Here is a 6,767-nt window from a genome sequence, read left to right on the forward strand (position 1 = left end):
ATACGCCAATTAGCACAAATGGTAAGTTCCGACAGTGCCTACAAGTGTGCCTACTGGCCGCTAAATGGCAATACCGGTTTCATATGTATACACCTGGTAGGAGTTAAAATAAAGGTTGGCGAAAACGGAATAATAAAGGCTGGAATTTAAAGATGGAAAAACTAATTTTAATTCAATGAATATAAGCGTACAGGTTGACTGGAGATCGTCGGTAGGAGCGCAAAACACTCCATGATCTGTCACGCTTCTCGGTCGAGAAGATACTAATTTTTTATCCTGCCGATTTTCGCAACTCCCGATCTTCGAGCGAAACCCGCGAGCATTCCAGCGGTGGGGAGGACGGATCGGGCCCTGCCATTGGTCGCCCGCTCCTCTCACCCACTGGAATACGACAAGAGCCTGCCGTTCGCCGGTTCGCGGGAATTCTCTCACTTAAGACGGTGAAAGCTTACGCGGAATCGAATCGCAGTTATAGGTTTGAGATTGCAACCCTCCAACTTCCGAGAATAATTCGGCCGACTTATTCTCGAAAAACGGAGAATTGGAATCCCAAACCGAGCTTGAGGATTAAACCGATGGTCGTTAATAGGTGAACTATATCACTATTATAAATTTTTTATAATTATTCGCAAGTCTAAACAATTTATTATGGTAAAGCATTATCAGAAAATCAGTATGGAAGCATCCACATAATAGTGGCACTTCTTTGATCAAAAAATGAATTTTAAATCCATGGCGATACATTAAAAACTTTAGTAGTTGCATTTTCAACAAAACAGTTGAATTTTCAAGATGAAAACTTAAGTTTTCATCAGAAATGTTGATGTTCCTTCAAGAAAAATGATTTTTTTTTTACCATAAAAGATCAATTTTCAATTAAAAATGATGAATTTTCGACCGTAAAAGTTGACATTAGCAACATAGTGGCATTTTCAACAAAATAAGATTAATTTTTAGCCAAAAAAAAATTTTAACCAATTAATTAACTTTTCAACAAAATTATTGAATTTTCAAGCCCAAAAGACAAATTTTCTACAAAAGAGTTTAATTTTGAACTCAGAAATATTTATTTTTAACAAAAAAGTTAATTTACGACCAATCATTTAATTTTTCTGCTCTAACTTTTTTCTACTTTTTATTTTTAACAAAATAAAAATGAATTTCCAACAAAATAGTTAAATTTTCAAATAAATAGTTTAAGATTTACATGAATATTTTTATTTTTAACCAAGTCGTTTCATTTTCTACTTAATTATTAAATTTTCAAGCAACAAAGACGATTTTCCTAAAAAAAAAAAAAAAACAGTTTAATTTTGAACCCAAACATATGAATTTCCAACAGAAAAAAAAAATTACGAACAAATAGTTGAATTCTAAAGCCGAAAAGTTGAATTTTTAATAGGAAAGTTGAGTTTTCGACAAAAAAGTTCATTTTTAGCCAAGAGAGATGAATTTTAAACCAAGAAATATCAGTTTTATACCATAAAAGATACATTTTGAATACAAAAAGATGAATTTTCAACCGAAAAAGATGGCTTTAACAAAATAATTGATTTTTCGAAAAACATAAACAATTTTTAACAAAAAAACAAGATTTTCCAACAAAATAGATATATTTGAAATAACTAGTTTATGATTTACCCGAATAATTTAATTTTCTACTAAATTATTGAATTTGCAAGCAAAAAACATGCATTTTCGACCAAACTGTTCAATTCCTACAAAAATAGTTCACTTTTCAACAGAAAAATATGAATTTTTAACGAAAAAAAAATTAAAATTAATTTTTTTCCACATAATTTTCGACAAAATAGTTGAAATTTTATCCAAAAATATCAATTTTCAGCAAATTAGTTTAATTTTCTACTGGAACATTTCAATTTTATATCAAAAAGATGAATTTTCAACCATTAAAATCAATTTTCTTTACAAAAAGAGAATTTTTCAAAAAGTAGATCAATTTTCTAACAAATAGTTAAATTTCTAAATAAAAAATATAAATTTACCATTCAATAATTGAATTTTCATCAAAAAAATAAATAAATTTTGAACCAAAATTTTAGCAAAATAGTTAAATTTTCTACTGAAATAGTCGAATTTTATACCGAAAAGATGCATTTTCCACCATAAAAATTAATTTTCTTTAAAAAAGCAGAATTTTTCAAAAATTTGATCAACTTTCTAACAACCAGTTTATTTTTTAAATAAAAAATATCAATTTCCAATGAAATAGTCAAACTTTCATCTAAAAAATATACGTTTTCAACAAAAATTTCAGCAAAATAGTTCAATTTTTTACACTGAAATAGGTAAACTTTTAGTTAAAAAAATTGATTTTCAAAAAACTAGTTAATTTTCTTTAAAAAGGGACAATTTTTCACAAAGTAGGTCAATTTTAGCAAAACCAGTTTAATTTCTAAATAAAAAATATCAATTTTCAATCAAATAGTTGAAATTTTATCCAAGAAATATCAATTTTCTACTGGAATATTTGAATTTTATGACAAAAAGATTGATTTTCAACCATTAAAATTAATTTTCTTTAAAAAAGGAAAATTTTGCAAAAATTTCATCAACTTTCTAACAACCAGTTTAATTTATTAATAAAAAATACCAATTTTCAATGAAATAATTGAATTTTCATCCAAAAAAGATACATTTTCATCCAAAATTGCAGAAAAATAGTTAAATTTTCTACTGAAATAGGTAAAGTTTTAATTTAAAAAATTTATTTTTAATAAACTAGTTACATTTACAACTATATATTATTTTTTTAATTAAAATGATGAATCTTCAAATTGAATAATTAAATTTTATACCAAAAAGATGAATTTTCAACCATTAAAATAAGTTTTCTTTAAAAAAAAGAGAATTTTTCAAAAAGTAGATCAATTTTCTAACAAATATTTTAATTTCTAAATAAAAAAATATGAATTTTCATCTAAAAAAGATTCGTTTGTCAACCAAAATTTCAGAAAAATAGATAAATTTTCTACTGAAATAGGTAAAGTTTTTATTAAAAAAATTTATTTCTAATAAACTAGTTACATTTACAACTATGTATTATTATTTTTTGATTAAAATGATGAATCTTCAAGTTGAATAATTAAATTTTATATCAAAAAGATGAATTTTCAACCATTAAAATAAATTTTCTTCAAAAAAAAAGAGAATTTTCAAAAAGTAGATCAATTTTCTAACAAATAATTTAATTTCTAAATAAAAAATATCAATTGCCAATGAAATAATTGAATTTTCATCTAAAAAATATACGTCTTCAACAAAAATTTCAGCAAAATAGTACAATTTTTTACACTGAAATAGGTAAACTTTTAGTTAAAAAAATTGATTTTCAAAAAACTAGTTAATTTTCTTTAAAAGGGGACAATTTTTCACAAAGTAGGTCAATTTTAGCAAAACCAGTTTAATTTCTAAATAAAAAATATCAATTTTCAATCAAATAGTTGAAATTTTATCCAAAAAATATCAATTTTCTACTGGAATATTTTTGAATTTTATACCAAAAAGATTAATTTTCAACCATTAAAATTAATTTTCTTTAAAAAAGGAGAATTTCTCACAAAGTAGGCCAATTTTCGAAAAAACCAGTTTAATTTCTAAATAAAAAATATCAATTTCCAGTTAAATAGTTAAAATTTTATCCAAAAATGATAAATTTACAACCAAAACTTCAGCAAAATAGTTACATTTTTTAGTAGAATATCTAAAATTTTAGTTAAAAAAAAGTGGTTTTCAACAAAGCAGTTGCATTTTTAACCAGATATGAATTTTAAATAAAAATTATGAATCTTCAACTAGAATAGATAAATTTTTAACCATAAAAATTAATTTTTTTTCACAAAAAATGCGATTTTTTCAGAAAGTACACCAATTTTCAAATAACTAGTTTAATTCCTAAATAAATAAAAATTCATTAATAAATTAAGATTTAATTGGAGTAAACTGAGATAATTCTGAAAAATCTGCAATTTCAGATAAAGTAGAAATCGCTTTTCTAAATTAAAAAAAAAATTGATTAGAATAATGCTATTATTCTAATCAATTTTTTTTTTCAATTTAGAAAAGCGATTTCTACTAAAGTTAATAAAGTTTCTTCTAAAGTTAATACTTTCCTGTAAAATTGAGTTTTAATGGGTGAAATTCTGCGATGTGATAATAAATAGTAATTTTTTAGTAAATTAAATTCATATTAGAGACAATATTTTTGCTCAAATATATTGTTGCTGTTTCCAGGCACCAAGTTCCTGTGAAATTATGGTGAAATTGTTTAAATTTAAGCAACGACGCATAAATAAACAATTAAGGGGTTTCAAATACTAACAACTTTTCTACAAAAAGTTACAAATGTTTGAAATTTAGCATGATAATTCTCTTAAGTACCACTAAAACAATGATGTTAAGAAAAAATTGTTTATACAAAAATTGTAACCTGTAGAACAATCTAAATTCCAATTATTTATTTACAGTTCTATATGCAGTGGAAACTTGGCACGAAGCTTAAACAATCTTAAATATTATTTAAAATTCAGTCATAGAATTTAAATTTTTAAAGTTTTATTTATTTAATAGTTATTATGCACTGAATTATTCTTCCAGGAAAATTGATTTAATTTCGACTCATTTATAAGATTAATATTATGAATCGGCGTTATCATTTTCACTGTTTCAAGTGAAAACCTTCAACATTTTGTTTCAAAATCCTGAGAAATCTAGAATTTAATTTAAACTTTTTCAAATTTTAAATAATTTTTTCAGAATTTATAAATATCTTTCAAAACTAATGACTTTTTTCATACAATTTTTAGAAAATCCTGCTTATTATTTATAGGAAAAACTTGAGTCACTTTAAGTTTTAAAAAGTTTCAAAATTAATGTAAAATTTAAAATGATTTTAAATAATTTAAACGAGTTGTATGTTCTGACAACATTCGCCTATTCGTATCGAAATTTTCAAGCATTTGCTGCAGCCTCATTTACAAAATGTAGATTTTTGCAAATTTCAAATACAAATTATAGAAACTATTTAAGAATTCTAAAAGGCTTCAAAAAAAAAAAAACATTTTTTTGAACATTCAAAGGAAAATGCAAACTGATTTCTTATGTTAAAAAATTATTTTAAGAAAATATTTTCAAATATTTCCAGAATTTTCAAAACAGAATTTGGAATATTTTAAAGGAATTTTTTTAAGTTACTAAAATTTTTTCAACATGAGCAAATTTTATAAATGTAAAAAAAAATGTCTTCGAATATTCCACATTCTTTTTTGCAATTTTGGAAATCTTTGAAAATATTTTAAAATATTGTCTTAAAAGAATGAGAAAAAAATGAAGAATCATTTTTTATTTTCCGAAGAATCGTAAGAAAAGGTTTTTATCTTTTGAAGCCTTTCATAATTCTTAAACAGCTTCTAAATTTTTAATTTGAAATCTGCAAAAATATACCGAAACTTCGGCACTAATGGCCGAATTATGTAGATACACACACTTCCTTTAAATCACTTCCAATTTTTTTTTACAAAAATGAAAATTAAAAAAAGTGAGACATTCCTAAGTAGAAGAAAAAATAGTTAAATATCTCAATGATTCGAAGAAATATCTAATTTCGAAGTAAGTCTCTCATTACTTTATTATTTTATTTTTTTTCTGAAACGTTTTCTAGTTCCAAAAGGAAACTTCACCCTAAGTTTTCTGTAAAATATTAAAAATTGAAAATAATTTTCACCCTTATTTAATTTTATTCTGATTCTAGTTTTTCAAGGAAATAAAAGAAAATTATAACTTTTTGTAGAAATTTGAGCAAAAATATTGTCTCTAATATGAATTTAATTAACTAAAAAATTACTATTTATTATCACACCGTAGAATTTCACCTAATAAAACTCAATTTTGCCAGGAAAGTATTAACTTTAGAGAAATAGTTTTTATTATAAAAAGTGTATTTTAGCTGTTACTTTCATAAATTAAAAAAATATTTCTCTTTTAGATGTTTGAACGTTTTTTATTCGTCCTGTAATGAGCTAATAAAGTGCAGAAAAAAAAATCGATATACGTTTAATGGAAAATTATTAATCGGGAGTAATTAAAAAATTGATTAATTGCGAATATATATCACTCAAAATATTTTGGCGACATATAAGATCCGACAGGACTGGGTATGGCGTCTGGACTAATCGGGAAAACGGGAAATTACCGGGAATTTATTACGATCCTAGTAAAATTCAAGTTTTTATTATTCTAATCAATTTTTTTCAATTTAGAAAAGCGATTTCTACTTTATCTGAAATCGCAGATTTTTCAGAATTATCTCAGTTTACTCCATTAAATCTTAATTTATTATTGAATTTTTATTTATTTAGGAATTAAACTAGTTATTTGAAAATTGGTGTGCTTTCTGAAAAAATCGCATTTTTTGTGAAAAAAAAAATTAATTTTTATGGTTAAAAATTTATCTATTCTAGTTGAAGATTCATAATTTTTATTTAAAATTCATATCTGGTTAAAAATGCAACTGCTTTGTTGAAAACCACTTCTTTTTAACTAAAATTTTAGATATTCTACTAAAAAATGTAACTATTTTGCTGAAGTTTTGGTTGTAAATTTCTCTTTTTTGGATAAAATTTTAACTATTTAATTGGAAATTGATATTTTTATTTAGAAATTAAATAGGTTGTTCGAAAATTGACCTACTTTGTGAGAAATTCTCCTTTTTTAAAGAAAATTAATTTTAATGGTTAAAATTAATCTTT

The 6,767-nt window shown here is 23.8% G+C and overlaps 1 protein-coding gene across 2 annotated transcripts in view; it reads right to left on the reverse strand.

Moving 5' to 3' along the window:
* Positions 1-6,767, reverse strand: part of LOC117172432 (protein sel-1 homolog 1) — a 47,587-nt gene that overhangs the window by 34,716 nt on the left and 6,104 nt on the right. The gene's annotated exons all lie outside the window — the stretch shown is intronic.

Source organism: Belonocnema kinseyi, chromosome 5 (assembly GCF_010883055.1).
Source record: "Belonocnema kinseyi isolate 2016_QV_RU_SX_M_011 chromosome 5, B_treatae_v1, whole genome shotgun sequence".
Classification (NCBI taxonomy): Eukaryota; Metazoa; Arthropoda; class Insecta; order Hymenoptera; family Cynipidae; genus Belonocnema; species Belonocnema kinseyi.